This window comes from Camelus bactrianus, chromosome 6 (assembly GCF_048773025.1).
Source record: "Camelus bactrianus isolate YW-2024 breed Bactrian camel chromosome 6, ASM4877302v1, whole genome shotgun sequence".
In the NCBI taxonomy this organism is placed as follows: Eukaryota; Metazoa; Chordata; class Mammalia; order Artiodactyla; family Camelidae; genus Camelus; species Camelus bactrianus.
The window spans coordinates 97,821,590-97,839,891 of NC_133544.1; the positions used below are offsets into that span (position 1 = coordinate 97,821,590).

General features: G+C 40.5%; 1 long non-coding RNA gene across 1 annotated transcript in view; it reads left to right on the forward strand.

The window, feature by feature from the left end:
- The window catches only part of LOC141577997 (uncharacterized), a 56,313-nt gene that overhangs the window by 32,381 nt on the left and 5,630 nt on the right, over positions 1 to 18,302 (forward strand). Inside the window, exon 6 of the long non-coding RNA XR_012507809.1 lies at positions 6,574 to 6,671. This is a non-coding gene — a long non-coding RNA (uncharacterized LOC141577997). The remainder of the gene's footprint in view (positions 1 to 6,573; positions 6,672 to 18,302) is intronic.

Consider the following 18,302-nt stretch of genomic DNA (forward strand, 5'->3'; position numbering starts at 1 on the left):
AAAGGCCATGTACTTAGTGACAGCTATTATTATACTTTATCTGCTTTCATTATCCAGGTAAAACTTGAGTCTTACTGATTTCATCTCTAAAAATGAAATATAAATATAAACTCTAAAATGGAAACTCGAAAACTTCATAGTTGTTGCCAATAAACACATAAAGCTCAACAAAGGAACACACAGTGGAGATCAGTTAGCTGCCGACACCTGTGAAACATTCTGTCCTGCACGGACTCTGCTGTCACTAGCGTCACTTCTGAAATCTAAGGCCAGCTCAGGAGTAGAGCTTTACAGCTTGGCCTCGTCAGGTACCCAGATCCCCAAGCTCAGACAATGGCAGGGAAACAGTTTACTGTTCACATATGCATTTTCAAAAAATAGTATTAAAATGAACACTGTACGTATTTTGTTGTTTGTTTGACATCGTTAACAGAAAAGAAAAGAAAAGAAAAAAAAAAACAGGAAAAAAACCCATGCAATTACAAATAATGAGGCTATGTCTGAAAATTATTTTTTTTTAAATTATGTTTAGGATTTATTGACCAGTTAGGAGAAAAGTCATTTCATAGGTGTAATCTCTTGATTGACTTAACTTGTTTTTTTAATTAGGAAGAAGAGCGTGTTCCATTTACCACCTGGGGAAAGTGTATACATATAACCCTTTGTGCAAGTGCTCTTTTTCTGGGTAAGAACCTGCCACAGACTTTTTAAAATCTAATGTGAAATCCTGAGAAAACTGAAAATGAAGCTGGGAACTATGAAGTCTCATAGAGAAAACTTTTTCCAGAGAACATCTGAGCCAATGGAGGGCGCCACTCTTGAGGTTCCACAGTCTCTTCTGCTCACAGTGCTTCCCCCTATTCTTTTCACCTCATTTGTTCAAATCAGATCAGTGGTTTAGGATTCTCCAGGGTCTGATTAAGAGACCAGATGGAGGCATTAAGATTTCTAAAATTTTCCAAGAGTAACAACCAAGGTAAAATGTCTAAGAATAACCTAAGAAAAGGATAGTAGGAACTATCATAAAATAAAAGTAAAAACTACTGAAAGATATAAAAGAAGCTTTAATCACATGATTCTAGATTAAAAGATCATATCTCCAAAATATCAGAAGTTATAAAATTGATTTGGGGTTTATTGTGAATAAAATCATATTAGTAATATAATAATTAATAAGATAATGAGACTTTTAGTAGTTCAAGAATAGCCAGATTAGAAAATAGGACAGGAAGTCCAGATATGGGCTCTGATATCAATAATAATTTAATATATGAGATGGAAGGCATTACAAATCAGGGAGATAAATAAAGGTTATTCAGTGAATGGAAAACTCGTTAGCTACTTGGGGGGAAAAGAAAAGATTGAAATCATACAGTGAACCATATATTGTGATAAATTCCAGAAACATTTAAAAAGTAACACAATTAGAAAAAAACTAGAAATAAATATGGATGTTTACACAAACTCTAGATGAGCAGTAAGTTTCTGAGGAAAGTATACAAAGATTTCCATGCATCAGAAGCATCCTAATTTTAAACAAAACACCAGAGGATTTTATTTGTTTACAAATCCAACAAGGGGCTAATTCCTTCAATACATAGAGAGTTCAGATCACTTCAAAGGTAACATCAAAAAATCTCAGGAGCGTAGAAGGCAGAGAAAAGGAACACACATTCACAAAGAAAAAATAGATGTCACACTCCAATGGTAATTCACTCAGTGCACATCAAAATGAAGTAATTTTCCACCTCTCAAGTGACACAGCTCTGTTTATGAGGATGAAATGCCAGTGATCACCAATCCCATGCCTAGGTTACTGGATATTTTTTGTGAAGTATGGTTGATTTACAATCCTGTGTTAATTTCTGGTGTACTCCTCAAGACTTCTTAGAAAGCAGTCTGGCAGTTAATATCAAGAGTCAAAAATATTCCTATGCTTTAATCCACTAATTCAGCTTTGAAAAACTTTTAATCAGGAAGTATTTCAAAATGGCAGGGAAAAGTCAGTATGGATGCAAGTCACAGACATACTTTTATATGTATATATATATATATATATATATATAAAATCTCAGCCAAAATATTCTTCCAACCCTTCACAAAATAGAACAATACGCAGCCATGGAAAAGTGTGTCCATGAAAATATTTTATGACATGTCAAAATGTTATGCTTATGATAGGCTTGAGAATAAAATTAATATATAAAATGATTTGTAATATACAACAATGAACCCTTCTGAAGGAATTATGTCTATAGGTAGAAGCATTTTTCTTATTTTATTTTTTATTCATTTTCAGAGTTGGAGTCTTTTCATTGTAGGTGACAAAATCAATTTCCAATGTGTTTAAACAACACCCAAAAAATGGGGATGCATGGGATTTATTGGTTCCTGTAAATGAAAACCTCAGATCTGAGGTCTGGCTTCAGTCAAGGAGAGATACTTTAGCCCAGATGATGTCAAGGGCTGGTCTTGTCCTGTCTTCATTCTGTGTCCAATGATGTCTCAGCATGCTGCTTCTAGGCACTCAGCATCCCAGATCATCCATCCAAACCAAGAGAGGTCTCTTTTGGCAGCTTCCTCTCTTGATAGAGGAAGCTTATCATTCACATGGGCACAAGCACGTATCTCCTCACATAATAGTGGCTCTTACTGGGTTATTTGCCAATTCTCCAATCATGTGCGAGGCCAATACAATGAGGGGTATTATTTGTCTTAAACCAACTGAGATCTACCTCTGGTGCTTCAGAAAGAGTGGGTTAATCGAGCTTAAATCACAGGACTAAAAACAAAAGGGAGGTTATTTATCCTAAAGCAAAATCTGAGTCCCCTTCTAAGACTGGGGACAGATCCAGGACAACAGTTCTGTCCACTACTGAGTACTTTCAAATTTTCTTTAATGAGCAAATGTTAAAGTTATGATCAGAAAAGATGATAAATACGAAGAAACTTGAGGAAGGAGAATGGAAAGCTTTCCTGTTTCATAAGAAATATTGAACCCATTAAGTGCTTGGAAGAAAAATGGAAATGTGTCAAGTTTGTAAAAGTTCTGAAATGAATTACAATTAATTTCACAGACCATGTTGGAGACAGTGCTATACAGTTAGTGTGTCTTTGGGCTCTTTGAGTATTTCAGTTCTTTCACTTAATAGTTGCTTCATTTGGGGAAATTGCATCATCTCCACGTGGCTCTATTTCCTCATCTGTAAAAGAGATATAATATTACCTTCCCAACAGGGTGATTGTGAGGATTTAGAAAAACAGACGTGTGCTGAAGCAATAGTAAGCATTTAAAGAGTCTTAACTATTAAGATTACTTAATAAATAATTAAAAAATTATTATGCAGACTTTTTAAAAATGCATAGCATTTAAATGGCCTATATGTGCTGTACAAGTGGGAAAGGCTTTATATACCTTCTATAATACATTTTTTCTCAGCCTTAACTAATTTTCACTTTTAATCACACACACACCAAAAAGTTATTCCTTTCACAATCATGAAGACTTTCTGTGAAGAAAAGGATGATGAAAGAGAGTAGAGGAGAAAATAAAATGCTTTGTCTACAAACTGATGGCTTAAAAACTAAGAAAAACACCTTTTTAAGACTTTGGTCACCATATTCATTGCTAATACTTAGTTAGAGTTTTTCACATGCCTGTGGTTAATGTTCTAATTGTTTTCACAATTTGTAAATCATTGACTCATCACAATAGTCCTATAAATTGCTATTATTATCCCCCCATTATATGGGTGAGGAGATTGAAGCCCCTAGAAGATAAGAAATTTGCACAAGGCCCCACAGCTAGCATCGGAGCTGGAATCCAGATGCAGGAGTGTGGCTCCAGGAGGGGCTTGTAAACACTCCATCTGCTCTCCCTTGCAGGTGCAAGCCAGCTTCCCGCTGTTACTGTAAATAACATGATGTGGTTCACTTAGTCTTGAAATTCACATTCTTTGTAGCTTTCTCTCTGGGGCAGCCATCAGGAGCAGCCAGGGACCCTGAGTACATGCTTCTGGACTATGACCAAGAAGGTAGATGGAAGGAAAACAGATTAAAAATGGGACCTTTAATGTGCATTCTTCAGTGGGCAGAAAAATACCTGCCTAGTGAGGAACTGAAGCCCTATCAGCCACGTGCAAATTATGCTTCAGACACTCCCGTTGTCCTTGGGTCCACACAGTCAGAACTACAATGGATCAGGGACATGAATCTTGTGCAAATGCAGGGAGTAGGAATACCTGCCATTTTAAGATCTCAAGGAGTATGAAAAGCATGTGAAGCTTTCATCAGCAGAGACCTGCTGTCACTTCCACTATTTCCCTCAGGGCATGTCCACAGCTTCACTTGTCCTATTAAGAATGAAGATGACAGCTAGCACCTGCTGACCCCTGAATCAGTGATAGGTTCTCCCTTGAAAGGAAGCATATCCCCTTCATGGGTTACAACTAGTTCATAACCTAAGTAATTCTATAGATGTAGAAGGGATACTTTCATTGGTTCTGCTATCACAGAATTGTCTCCAAAAGAACATGCCACCAGTTACTCTATTTTCAGCCATTTAATGATATACTTAACAGGCTTCCTTCTTTAGTGCAGTTTTAGGTTTACAGAAAAATTCACAGAAAGTGGAGTTCCCATATATTCCCTATGCCCTGCACACAGCTGCTCCTGCTGTCAGCATGTTACATTAGTGGATGCACTCATTCTTTTTGACATCCTTCATTCCTCCTCCCCTAAAATTTAACATGCCTGATATTCATGTCTCTTGTGGCATTTACATGCGATTTACATCACTTTTCACGTTTATGTGAGGTTTACAGCACGTGCATGTTTTCTGTTTAAGCTTGGATTGGGGGCAAGTTTTCTGTGTAAAAATACGATCATTAGTGAGCCTTATGCTGCTAGGTTTTTGGGTTGTCAGGTCTTGTTGACCATTGCTTCAGTTATTGGGATCATTGTCTACGGACTTTCAGTGTTCATTGTATTTTCAGCAGAACTTCCCTAGAACCTGAATGGAAGAGACCCAATCCAGAAGTACCTGACTGTGCAGGTGGGCCACGCCCATCACTGCTTCCCTCATCAGTTTTATCATCATTGTGACCCTGAACGTCATATATGAGAAAGTGGCAATCAAGATGACTGAGTCTGTTAAGCTCCTTCTGCAGCTGAGGTCATTTCTACACCAGTTTTAGAACCAGGTCAAAACAGAGACTTTATCTTTTAGGCACTTCAATTCCAGTACATTACAGTCTTTAGAAAACTTCAAGTGTAAACGTATTTTCTCTAGCCTATATGAGAAGTGAATTAGCTGCAGCTTTGCATTAGTAAAATGGATAAAGAAAGCTTTAGAATGTCCAAGCTCTGTGTAAATATGTCAGTGCTTAATAATAATTTCAATTACATTAGATCATGTACCCTATTGTTGAAAGTAAATAGTCTCTCTATTGCAAATAAGTGGAAGAGGGTCGTGGTTCTAGTGGCAAATTTGCTTGTGCGTTACGGAGAGGACAAGTAATCACACTGTTATGTGTCCTCCCCCCATGCTGTTCCTGTTAGTGTAGCTCCATTCTCATCAGCTGTGGCTTCTATAACAAATGTTTCTTCTCTCTGGCTTTTATCCCAGCCAGCAGCTTAGCGGCCCAAGTTAACTGCTTCCCACACACTGCATGTGGCTGGGTCATTCTTCCAGTTGTCTGCTCAGTGGTCATCTTCTGAAAACACTAAGACCAATTCAAATTTTGAACTAGGAGGATGTTTTATGTTCCCCAAATGATTCTAGCAAGTTGCCCCGTGTTTTGTTTGTTTTCTTCAATAGTCCTACCTTCCTGCTGTTCAGGGAGACAAGAGAATTTCATTTAGCAGGATGTTTAGAAGTAGCTTTCTTTCAACTTTCACCTGACAGAGGACAGTTCTTGCCCATTGGATACTGTTGTGCTTATAAATTTTAAGGAACGGGTGACTTTTTTTTTTTTTTTTTTGCCTTTTGTAATATTGCATTCATAGTGGGAGAAACTCTTACAACAGTGTGTACAGTTGGAATTAATATAGTAGCTATGTTAAGGAATTCAAAACATCTTATATGGAAAAAAGTGTGAATTGTGTATATATATATATATAAATATATATACATATTTAGCGTGTTAACTCATGTGTCCGTGGCTTTGATTAGTGTCTCAAGGCTGTTCACAGTTTTACAGACTTAACTTTTCTTTATTCTAGCTGCAGAGATCCCAAGGACCAGACTGACTATGAGAACAACCTAGCCATGAAGGTGTTCTTCTTCCAGTTTGTCAACTACTACTCCTCGTGTTTCTACATCACATTCTTTAAGGGCAGATTTGTGACTTATCCTGGAGATCTGGTGTATTGGCTGTGAAAATACAGAAATGAAGACGTGTGAATACAGCTTTGTGTTCTGACAGTCTAACCTGTTTCATGTTTTCTCTTAGTTGCCCAATGAAGAGTGTCTTTACTCTCTGTTCCTTAGATTATTTTAGGCATAAAATAATGACTTTATTTCATGTTAGAGCTATCTAAAATTTAAATGAGATTTTCTGTCTAATATTCCAGTGTGACCCAGGTGGCTGTCTCCTTGAACTGATGATGCAGCTGACAATAATCATGGGAGGACAGTCCATCTGGAATAACATACAAGAGGTGTTACTTCCGTGAGTACTAAGTCATGTGATCTTGGGGTGAGAACGGCCCACCCATCCAAGTAATTTTCCTGCATGCCCATCTCTAAAACAGGGGAGACTCTCTGCTTATTAAAGCTCTCCAGATAAGATGATCCAGCCAACAGTGTAAACATACCTCCTGTTTAATAATTATGTTTAAATTCCTCCCTTTTTATGTTTAAATTAAATCCTCAAGTGCTATAGTTTCTGCTTATTAGCCCATCACTGGGGACTGACTGATCAGAGCCCGTTGAGAGATGGCCCTTTTTGGGGCCGTGAACTAAGTTTTCCCACAACTTCCCGCAACTTTCTCCTCCTTTTATACATGCATTTAAAAATCCATAACAGGAATTTGTTGAGTGCCTAGTATGTGTTAGTCACTGTATTAAATGTTGTACATATATGTGTGTGTGCGTGTGTTTGTGAGTAGAATTTAATCACCCAAACAATCCTTATTCTTATCTTCCTTTTCAAATGAAGATCCTATGGCTTAAAGAAGGTAAATGATTTGCCCAAGTTCTCATTGCCAATAAGAGACCATTGTGGGACTCAGATGTAAGACCCTATCTCACGGAATCCATGTTCTTCTAAGAAAAGAGACTCTCTTGGTGTCCTAAGGCAAAGGGTTACATAATGTTTTAAGAGACACTTGTCTAAAATAATAACTACAGATGTTTTGACTTACTGTTCTCTTCCTAAAAATGAGAAAAGCAGATGTTAGCAAAGGTCACACTGTCCTTTGGATTTTCACATAAGCCCAATCCCATATCAAAGTGGACAGTCCAGTGTTATCTGCAATTTCTGAACATTTCAAGGAGCTTAGTGTATTCGCTTTCTGTTGTAACAAGTATCCCCAAATGACATGGTAGTAGGAAGAAAAAAGAAATAGTCTCCACTAAACAACACAAATTTAACCTTGTAGGGTTCTTGAACGCAGGAGCCTGCTGAAGTCAAAATAATGGCACGGCTGTTTCTGAACGCCTCAGGGGAAACTGTAACTTTGACTTTTCTGGCTTCCAGAGGCCACCTACGTCTCTTGGCCTGTGACCTCTTTTCCTTCTTTCAAGGTCAGCATGGTTGTGTGCCTCTGACCCAGATCCTGTGGTCAAATCTCCTCTCCTCTCTCCCCTCTTCTGTCTCCCTCTTCCTCATTTAACTACCCTGGTGATTACAATGGGCCCACCTATATAATCCAGCTCATCTCTCTTAGAGTAGGCTGGTTAGCAACGTTAACCACATCTGCAACCATAGGCCCCCTTTGCCAGGGAATCTTAACTCTTCCTATGTTCTGGGGATAAAGACATAGACATATTGGGGGGGAAACATTTTTCTGCCCACCACAATAAGCTTTTTAAGATAATTTCTGGCTTTGAGTTTCTGTCCTCATGAAACTGTTGATCTCTCTTCTGTCTTGCCTTCCACAAAAGCATTCTGCTCCTGGCCAACCGAACTGCATTGCTCACCCCTCTCTGTGGTGTCCCCCAAAACCAATTACACAAGCAGATCTTACTGTTGTTTGGAGCATGGAGGAGAAACTCAAACAACTTGAATTTTGAAATAAAATCCTCCATCATTTTACAATCTTCCATGCCACTATAAAAAAAATTATTTTTTAACTTTATTTTTTAATTTTTAAACTATTTTAAACTTTGTAACTTTTTTAAACTTTACTTTTTTTCTTATCATCCTTCATTGTAAGCTCCAGAAACCTGCTATTCTGCCCACCGCATCCAAGTTCCCTTTCACTGTTTCTCCTCCCTTCCCTAACTTTCCTTCACTCTCCCTTATTACAAATTTTCTGTCCATTCTCTTTATAGGGCAGTTAAATTATTTTTTCTTTCCTTCTTTCTGTTTTTGCAGAGTGAACACATTTGTGTGTCAGTGTGTCCTTCCACATTTCTTCACAAGGTCTTCATCTTTCAGCTTCAGGATTGATTACTGTGGTCTGTCTCTAAACAAAGGCATTTCCCTTGTCCCCCAGCTCACCATGCCCCTCAAAAAAAAAGATTCTGATCTTTGCTGTGAAATGAATCTTTTTTTTCCCTACTGTGCAGTAGACAACTCTTACCCTGAGCTCACAGTCAGATTTCTCCAGAGGAGTAAAAGTAGCTCATGTGCAAATAATACTTCTTTTCTCTGTGAAAAGAAATAGATCAGATAGAGGAAATACTTAACTCAGATTACTCAAAAGCATTTCCTGAAGGAAATAGGTTAATTATTTAACACTAAATTTTGTTGAATCTGGTTATCAGTGAGCTATTTTTACCAATCAAGAAGGATATATTTCCTAAATTGTTACTGAGCAATTCATGTGAAATGAAACTTGCTCACATTAACTAGTTTAAAGTAAAGGATGCATTATAGTATCTGTGGTCTGTTTATACCTTCACTTAAGTAAGCACATTGTTGTAGGTTCCAGTGAGCTGAACTTTGCCTACATGTATTTCTACTCTGGGCTAAAATATTTAGGGAAAATATTTTGAATTATGTTTCCCTTTTTTGAATACCAGAAATTCTGAATGGTAGCCAAGTTCGAGGGTGGCTTGTGTTTTCCTCACTGACTCTTCTCTTTGTATAAGGTGCCAGTTTCCTTCTTAATTTTTCATATAAAATCCTAACATACTAAAGATCTATCAATTACTCTTGCTGCCCCAAAACTATACCCATCCTCAAAAATACATAGGAAGGGAAAAGAAAACTTATCAAAGTTAGTGACTATTTTCATGCTATTTAAATATGTCTAAAGGAACATAATGAAATGAATTTTACCATATCTCACCTGCCTCCAACCCCCAATCCCATGTGGGTTTGTTGAGTAGGATTCTGGGAGCAAATGAAGAAGGACAGTGATGCCGTGATCCAGGCTCTCTCTGGGGTCTCCCCAGCACTTGGATCGGCACTTGGTATAAAGTAGGTCTCAGTCCGAGCCAGCTGATTGAGTGAGTGACTCACAGGCATCGAATGAGTAAAATCAGTGAATTAACAGCATTCTTTGTAGGACTCAGAGAATAAGCTGAGTGCCCTATGGCCTTCCCAGCCTCACGTACTATTTTGATGTTGGGGTCATTTCTGGGAATGTTATTCTGTACTTGACAAAAGTCTAGTACAATTCCAGGGTTAAGTAACTTGCCCTAGGGAAATTTTATGATAAAATATTAAGAAAAATGTTTAAATGCCCAACATGACATAGCACTGTCCTTTGGTGTTTAGATAATGTATGGCTGTAATTTTCTTACTTTATATGCTTTCTACATTTTCCACCGTGTGTACGCACTACTATATAGTAAGAAAATGCAAATATTTAAAAGAGAAAATCTCTCTTCTCCAGATATGATTTGGTTAGAGGATGAGTCAGATAGATATATTAAGAGAATCTTAAATACATGTTTCCATAATTCACTCTTTAAATCCAGGAACAGGAAACTCAGGAATGAAATAGATTAAGAGAATCAAAGATACTTGTATTCAAGATTAGCAAGTAGGAGTGTCCTCAAAAGAAATGGTGATTATCTATAATTCAGGGATTAAATGTGATAATGAACGTACAAAGACAACATGAAGTAGAAAATGCCACGTGGGAAGCACTGAGTAAAGGGCAATTTACCATGATTATGCCAATATGTGTGGTCAATTCCCAAGCAAATTATTGTGTAACCCCTGCTAGAGGGAGAAAGCTTCCAGCCTTGGCTGGAGAGTGGGGAGGATCCAGTGTCTGTATTTTTTAAAATGTCTACAGGTGTTTCTCATGTGCAAATTGGTATCCCTGCATGAGAACCATAAACCAACAGAAAACCCAAAAGACCGAGGACAATGATGGGTTGCCTACAGCCCAAGCTTTTCTGCCACAGAAGAGTGGTTCCAGTCAGGAAGACTGAGCAAGAGGCTCAGAGTCTTAGCTAAGGACAAGCAAGTCGGGACTTCTAATACGACCTAATGTCATCGACGGGGGAGGGCAGTTCAGCACAAGAAGGGAGCACCAGGTGAGTTAACATGGAAGTTACATCCCGGATCCAAACCGTGATGGATTTGGGTCCCGGAGGGTTAAAGCCCTGCTTCCGTTGGGCATGGACCGCATTCCACAAGAGGCTGAGACAGGAATTATGAGGCAGAGAAAAATTCCCCCAGGGGACTCCCGAGTCTGGGTGCCTGGAAGGGTGATGGACGAGCGCGGTCCCAGCTCCACCCGCACCGCAGGGCTCCGAGTGGCTGTGGAGCTGTGCGCTCCCGGCCGGACCTCAGACCTGACTGCAGTGCTCCGGGATGCGGCCTGGGGAGCGGCGTCAGGAGCAGGCTGTCCCCGTCATTCTCGTAGGTGCTGCAGTGACCCCCACCCCGGTGGCCACGGCGTTCCCAAGCCAAGGGTCTAAGTGACTCCAACCTTATTTACAGGTGACCACAGCTGGTTAGCCTGTGCTGCTCAAAAAGACGATCCCATATGGGGTTTTGATGTGTTAGGGGGTTTGCTAATACCTGGCCTGCTTTGAATCGTTTCATCTTGACAGCAGCCTGGGCAGTCGAAGTTTCACCTCCCAATTTTATTTCAACATTTTTTGTTGAAAGTATAGTTGGTGTACAATATTGTGTTAATTCTTGGTATACAGCATAGTGATTCACATATACATACATATATATATATATATATATATATATTCCTTGTCATATACTTTTCCACTATAGGTTATTAAAAGTTATTGAATGTAGTTCCCTGTGCTATACAGTAGGATCTTGTTTGAAACAAAAATTACTAAACCAAGTAACAAAGGAAGCAGACTAAACCTATCCATGTATACGGCACAGTTGAGTTTATCTCATGATTTAAATGTGGTTTTGAACTCCAGGATCTCTTTATCAACTTATCATATGTAAAGTGCCTTTGGAACACTTCTCAGAAAAATGTTTAAAAATCATAAGATTTAGAGAATAAAGAAGGAAGATAATTATACTGAAAAGCAGGTATCAAAATATAGAAATGGGCATTTGTGATACAGCAATATCTGAATTATTGGAAGGACGTGTTGAATAAGCGGATCCAGTGGTGGGTCTACTGACCGCAACATTCTGCCACAGCAGTGAGTGTAAATCAACTTCTGAGATCTGCAACAATTGCATTTTGAATGTAAATAAAGTTAAATAACAAATAAGCCATGAAGTGTGGATTCAGATTCAGGGGTATCTCGAGTCCATATCCCCACCCCCTCGCAGAGCTCCCTGCTCTTCCCCTAATGTCATTGAAAGAATTGGGGAAAGTTTGTGAAGCGAAGGGCATGTTCCATTGCAAAGAAATCTCGTAGCAAGCCTGGGAGCATGGCCAGGGAAAGGTTAACGCTGAGATAAGAGGCAGTAGGAAACCTAGCAGGGGCAGCTCTTTTCAAGTCACATCATATACTCTGTGTGTGTCCACGTGTGTGTGCATACAGACGTATGGGCATGTATGATGTATACACCTGCCTTTCGTGTGAAGCCGCCTCACTGTCCAAATTTGAAATCCATCCAAACGTGCAGTGCAGTCAGCCGAAGCTCCGCCAGATGCTAAGTTGTCTGTTGTTGCTCTGTCTCTTCTGCTGAACTCCACGAGTAAACCACGCGCCAGCTGTTGCTTTCAGGAACAACAGCTCTGTAGTCTACAGGTCCATGCCGTGTTTCACTGCCAACTCCGAATTCCTTTCAGGACAAATTGCCATTTGAAAAAGGGGGAAGCATTCAGTTGTCCCACAAGCCTCTGAGTGAGGAAAAAATTTAACCTTAGAGACAGCTCTGTGGGACAACATCCAGAAGGGTGCAGAGCACTGGGCTGCGAGTCGAGGCTGTTTCTTTCAAGCTCTGCACTGAATTTGAGGTGGCATGTCACTTCTTTGGCCCTTGATTTGTTCAGCTGAAATTAGGGTCTTGGACCTTTTCGATCCAACGTTAGAGTATCACTTTTCTGCTCAGTGATCCTCCATGGTTCCACAATTCCTTCAGAGGGAAAAATGCCCACATCCTCACGGCAGCCTCTAAGGCTCCACCTCCCAAAACCACCACTTATTTCCTATTCACTCTGGCCCACACCAGCCTCCATGCTGTCTGTCCAGCGTGAGGGACCTCAAGGCCTGTGATCACTGTTCCCTCTGCCCACCCCTTTGCCTCCGTCTTTGCCTTATTCAAAGGTCACTTGCCCCATCCACACTCCTCCCTACCACACATTCCTCGCCCTCCTTTATTTTCCTTTGCAGCACTTATCACCAGCTCACCGACCTTGTATTTCTTTCTTTTACTTATTTTCTCTGACAATTTACAGACTGGAAATGCCATGGTGGATAATAGCAGAGAAATGGGGGAAAAAACAAATGAGGGTAGGTATCTTCTAAAAGCTAAAGTGCCCACCTGAAAAGGAGGTAGGAGATAAAGTAGTAGTAGTCGTTACAATTTTGGTAAACACAAGGTACGTAGTCAGGACTAGTTTTCACAATACTTGAGTGTAGGTAGGCAGCAATAAAAAGAAATTTATCCTGAAAACAAGAAATTAAATTCTTGGGAAGATGATGTGTTCAGCTTGAAATGTCAGTAATACTTTTATGACCTTGGTCTGATAATATCTTGCCTTATAATTTGATCTGTTTGGCAGCTGTGTCATGAATCTAATGATGCCACAGTTTCGGGAGCAGAACAGACCACAACACGATGGGAATGGGACAACCATTTGTATCCCACGGGCAAACTGGGGTTATTTTATGAATACCCTGAAATGAATAAGTCATCAGTGGGGATTTCTGTGCTGTCGGTTATACTAGAATATGCTTTGGGTCTCAGAAGCATCGGTTACCGAGCCAAACAAAGACCTAGCTTACCGAAACGGAGCCCGCTTTTCTCAATTAGAAGCAATTATGCAGTCAGTCTTTCAAATAGGTTGCCTGTGTATATCTTTGTCAATATTTATGTTGTACAAAGCTGAAGGTTTACTGCCAAGGAATGAAATGGAATAGTCATTCAGGTAATTCTCCATCATTGATTCTCAGATCCTTCTGGTCATGTCGTCTAAGGATGAACTCAGAACCGTTACTAGATGTGACTCAGCACGGGCTGCAGCCCGTGTGGCACAGCTGTTGGCTGATATCCTTCTAAACAGAGTCATGTGAGCCCGCCAGCCTGTGCAGAAAGCCCGCAAGAGCATCCTGCCTCATGGCAGCATGGGTCACACGGTCACCCCTTCCACACCTCACACATGCCTTTGACATTTTTCCTATTTCTTCTGGCCGATGGTTTCTGCCTGGTTCCTTGAGTGACCTCATGGCACATCACTGGCTTGAATTCAGGATGAATTTGCTGATCTGGAGTATTGGTAGAACACAGATCCCCTCCTTCTCCAATGTCTTTGTCCATTTCTGTACATTTGCTTGGCCTTTGTTTCTCTTTGTTTGAACTTGGTTTTGAGCTCTCGGTTGCCTTTAAATTGTTGCATCTCAAAATAGATTTCCATAGGAAACTTCATCTTTTCTATTATGCATGGCACACTTTTATCTACTAGAAGGCTGATGATGTGCACGTTTTGTATCTGAGACCTTTGAGCTCACCACTGCCTTGAATTACTTTTTTTTTTTTAAACTTAGGAGACAGGAAAGTATTTTGGTCAATAGGCTTTTCATTTATGCATGCGGTTTCATGTCTGCAAGACACCCCATTGGGCTTCCTGTTTATAAGTCTACAGAAAGAGGGAGTTTTCTTTTTCCTAAATTACATGCTATATATATAATAATTGCTTTTAAAATATATAATATACATAGAAACGCATCTGATTCCCTCGGATAATGAAAGGTCATTTTGTGGCATCTTCAGTCAGCTATGCTTTGTGGCCTGGTGTCTGATTTGAGTTTCATCTTTGCTTTTGTTGTGCTTAGTGACCAGGTTCGATTAAGGGTGCAGCTCCTGTCCCTGGTGTAGAAATTATGTTCGTTTTTTCTGCTTATTTTCTAAAGGACTTTAAGCCAATGACCTGTTATTCCAAAATGAGTCATAATTGTAAATATTTCTTATTGGGGCTATTATCAGCATTAATAATAACAACAACATTCTGAGGGCAGCATATCATTTGGTATTTTAACACACACGAAAAAAGCCTTGGAAAATAGTTATTGTTCTAGTTAAGTCAAATAAAGGTCATTGAAAGGAAAAGTTGAACGCTTTTGGGAGAAATTGATAGGACATTTAGAACTTTATAGTCTCATTAAAATACTAATTAAATAATTCACCCTAACTCTACTCTACATAACAGGATGGATTAAAAGCTATTCTAGAGAGATTGTTCAGATTTATTCGTTTTCCTATTCTCTAAATAATCCCTAACGAATTAGATATTTCAATCCATTTTTGAGAGTAGGCATTCTGTTATTCTGTATTCAACGCTGGACTGAAACTTATTTTGTGTTCTTTTCGTTCATGGGAGATAGGATTTCCAAGTGCTTTTTGAATTATTTTTGTTCCTCTCAAATAAAGTGCCTTTGGTGGTGATCTCCTGACCTCAGTTTCCTCCTCCCAGTTTTCCCCATGATCATTAATGACATCACACCTGCCTTTTTAGTTATGCCTCTTAGCTGCTGAAGGGGAACAGCTTCTGAAATATGACCCTGGAGCCCTCCACCCTTGCTTCTTTAGGCCTCGCACACATCCACCATCCCTAGTCTCCTTCACCAGAAGTATCTTTATCTGCTTTTCTGCCTGGAAGGACTCTTGCCAAGCCTTGGCAGCAAACCCTCCACTTTTTAGAGATTTTCTGCTCTCCTCTCTAAGCATGAATTGCAGTTGATTCTTGTCTTGATGGTGCGTGATCATGTCTGTGTCCATTGCGCTCCCCGGCTGGACTGATCCTGTCGGAGGCAATAGTCAGGCTTTTCATCTTCCCGTGCATGTCTGGAGCACCACAGCCTGGACCCTGGTTCTCATACGTGTTTAAGTGACTTGAGCTTGGAGTTTCAACGCACTCACATACAACTGTTAGATGGGTTGGCGGTAACATTGCCCCCAAGGCCCCCACAAGGTTCTATAGGGCATATGTTTTTTTCTGAGTGAAATTTCTCTTTTATTTCTTCTAGTGATTTCCCCACTGTCCTTTGAGATTATTGGAGGAACCCTGAGTTATTAACCACAATAGCTCACCCCCACAAGCAAAAGATCCTGCTGTTTGAGAACTCAGACACGGGACATAAGAGAAATAATCTATCAGTCTTAAAATCTGGAAGCCATAAGATACCGTTTTGTAATTAGAGCACCCACAGCACAAACACCAGTCTCTCAAGAACTTGGCGCTGCCTTCCCAGAGGGCGGGTGCCGTAAGTGAAATGCAGTGAGTGATGAAGTGAGAGCTCTTCGTCTCTGGTACTGCCTTTTCCACCCTTGTTGTGGTAACTTGAACTTCCCTTCATATATTATGTTCTCCATTTAATTTACTGCAGTTAATATCAGTTGTTCTTCAACATCTCCTTTCACCCGCCCCCTCCATTCCCTCTCTCTCCATTGTTATCCCACCCACGCCTCTCCTGCGCTCTCCAGGACCAGGCCTTTCTCCCCTACGCCCTCACCTCTGTTCTGTCTGCCCACCACCTGCACTGACATTTCCTTAACTCCGCAGAATGAACTTTCCAAAATGGCAGCTGAGTAACTGGGGGGGATTGTAGACCTCTCATCTCTTTACTGATTCATTCGTTTATCTATCCAACAAACACTGAGCACCTGCTATGCCAAACACTGTATCAACTGCTGGGGAGACCAAGACAGGTAAGACTTGTTGTCTGCACTCCACAGGCCAGGCAAGACTTGGAGAGTAGTTGATGGATTGGTAAGCAGGTGAACACACATTGGACTTCATAGAGCTGGGAATATTTGAACTGAATTTTGAAAGGTGAAAGGAAGTTAGCTCTCTAATGTGTGGTAGAGGGAGTGGACACTTCATGCAGAGAGGTAGAGACATATAAGAGTACACGGCATGAATCGGCTTGGCCAGACTGAAGAACAACAAGTAGGGTTAGAACAAAGTATCCATAGGTGGGAATATCAGGTGCACAAGGCCACTGTCACGATGGGTCTTGTGTGATTAGACTTGAATATATACTTAAAGAAACAGGGCTATATTGGAATATATGTAAGCAAGAGAATTGCATAATGATTATGTTAAAGTAGATCTGGTTATACTGGCAGCAGAATGGAAAATAACATTTTTTGAGGGAGGCCCATATTTTGGGGGGAAAGGATATTTCGGGGGCCACCCCAGGCAATCCAGACAAGTGGCACACGCCTGCAGAGAGGCCCTGGGCAGAGGGAGAGAGACGTGGGCGGCAGAAGTGGTGACTGCTGCAGAGGGGACTACAGGGCCGGGGCGGCGGGCTGCAGAGCTGCTGAGGTGACTTTCCAGTGACCCATCTGGAGAGTGGATCTGCAGTGGGAGTGTAAGGGGAGGAGATGCTTTCGAGGAGATGGTTCTGTGGGTGGCATTTTGATTGCAAAATGTCTACGGGTCATCTGAGGGGTGATGCCCGTTGTTAAGCTGGATTCAACAGTCAGGAGCTCAGAGGAGCTGTGGGTGAGGCCGTGGGGGCGATTCATTCCTGCCAAGTGGAGGATTGAGGACGAGGCCCTGGGGAAAAGGGCCATGTACATGGCACATGGGAGAAGAGAAATCCACCAAGAGAAAGAAGAATAGCAGAGCAGTTGGGAGAAACTAGTTGAGGCAACACAGAGAAGGCTGTAACCTGGCTTAAGAGGGATTTGAACACTGACTAAAAGGAGCATAGTGAGAAAGGGGGGGGTGTGTGGGGCAATAAAGCAAGAGGTAAAGCGCACCTTTAATTGCCAAGCCTGGGGAAAAGGAGGAGGAGGACTATACTTAGGTAGACTTTAAAAAACAGATCTGTGTGTATCTGTGTGTGTGCATATGTGCACACACAATTTTCTGTCTGGGCTTTTTAAATGTATTTAAGTAAAACAAAAATTAAGGGGGAAAACATCCCACTGAGAGGAAAATATTTGTCCACGGCAAAAGCTAACTGGTAATCAAATAAACACGAGCTGAAAATGCTGACTAGTTTGAAACACGCAGCCACCGGCAGTGCAACTTCTTTCTCAGTGCTGCGATGAGGGCCGTGGGGGATGCAGGGCTCTGAGCCCTGAGGAGTCTTCAGCGCAGGTACTTCTCCAAGAAGCTGGACTTTAAATGGAAGAAGAAAGTGTAGAACATATCAGAGAGCAATACAGGGCCGTGAGAGAGGGTTGGGCGAGGGTTCGTTTTATTTTACAGTGGGCGTTTCTGGCCTTGCTGAGTTGCTAGGCCTTTGCTCTTTTTGGTCTTTGTTCCAAAAGCTTTTTAGAAAGTTCTACTCGCTTGAAAATCTGAACAGATTAATTCATGTTGGGTTATTTCTGGTGTTTTATTTTTTAATTAAAAAATTATCTGGAATTTATTTTAATGTCATAAATGAGGACAATCTACCAGGTCTTCCAATGATTTCGCTAATTACTGCAGAACTTGAATCCACTGATTTGAAGTGTCAGTTTTATAATATTACTAAAATCTCATAAATATCCACGTCTATTCTTGAAATGTAATGTATTTCATTCATACTCTCAGTGCACTATTTCTATACTCTTTCCATGACC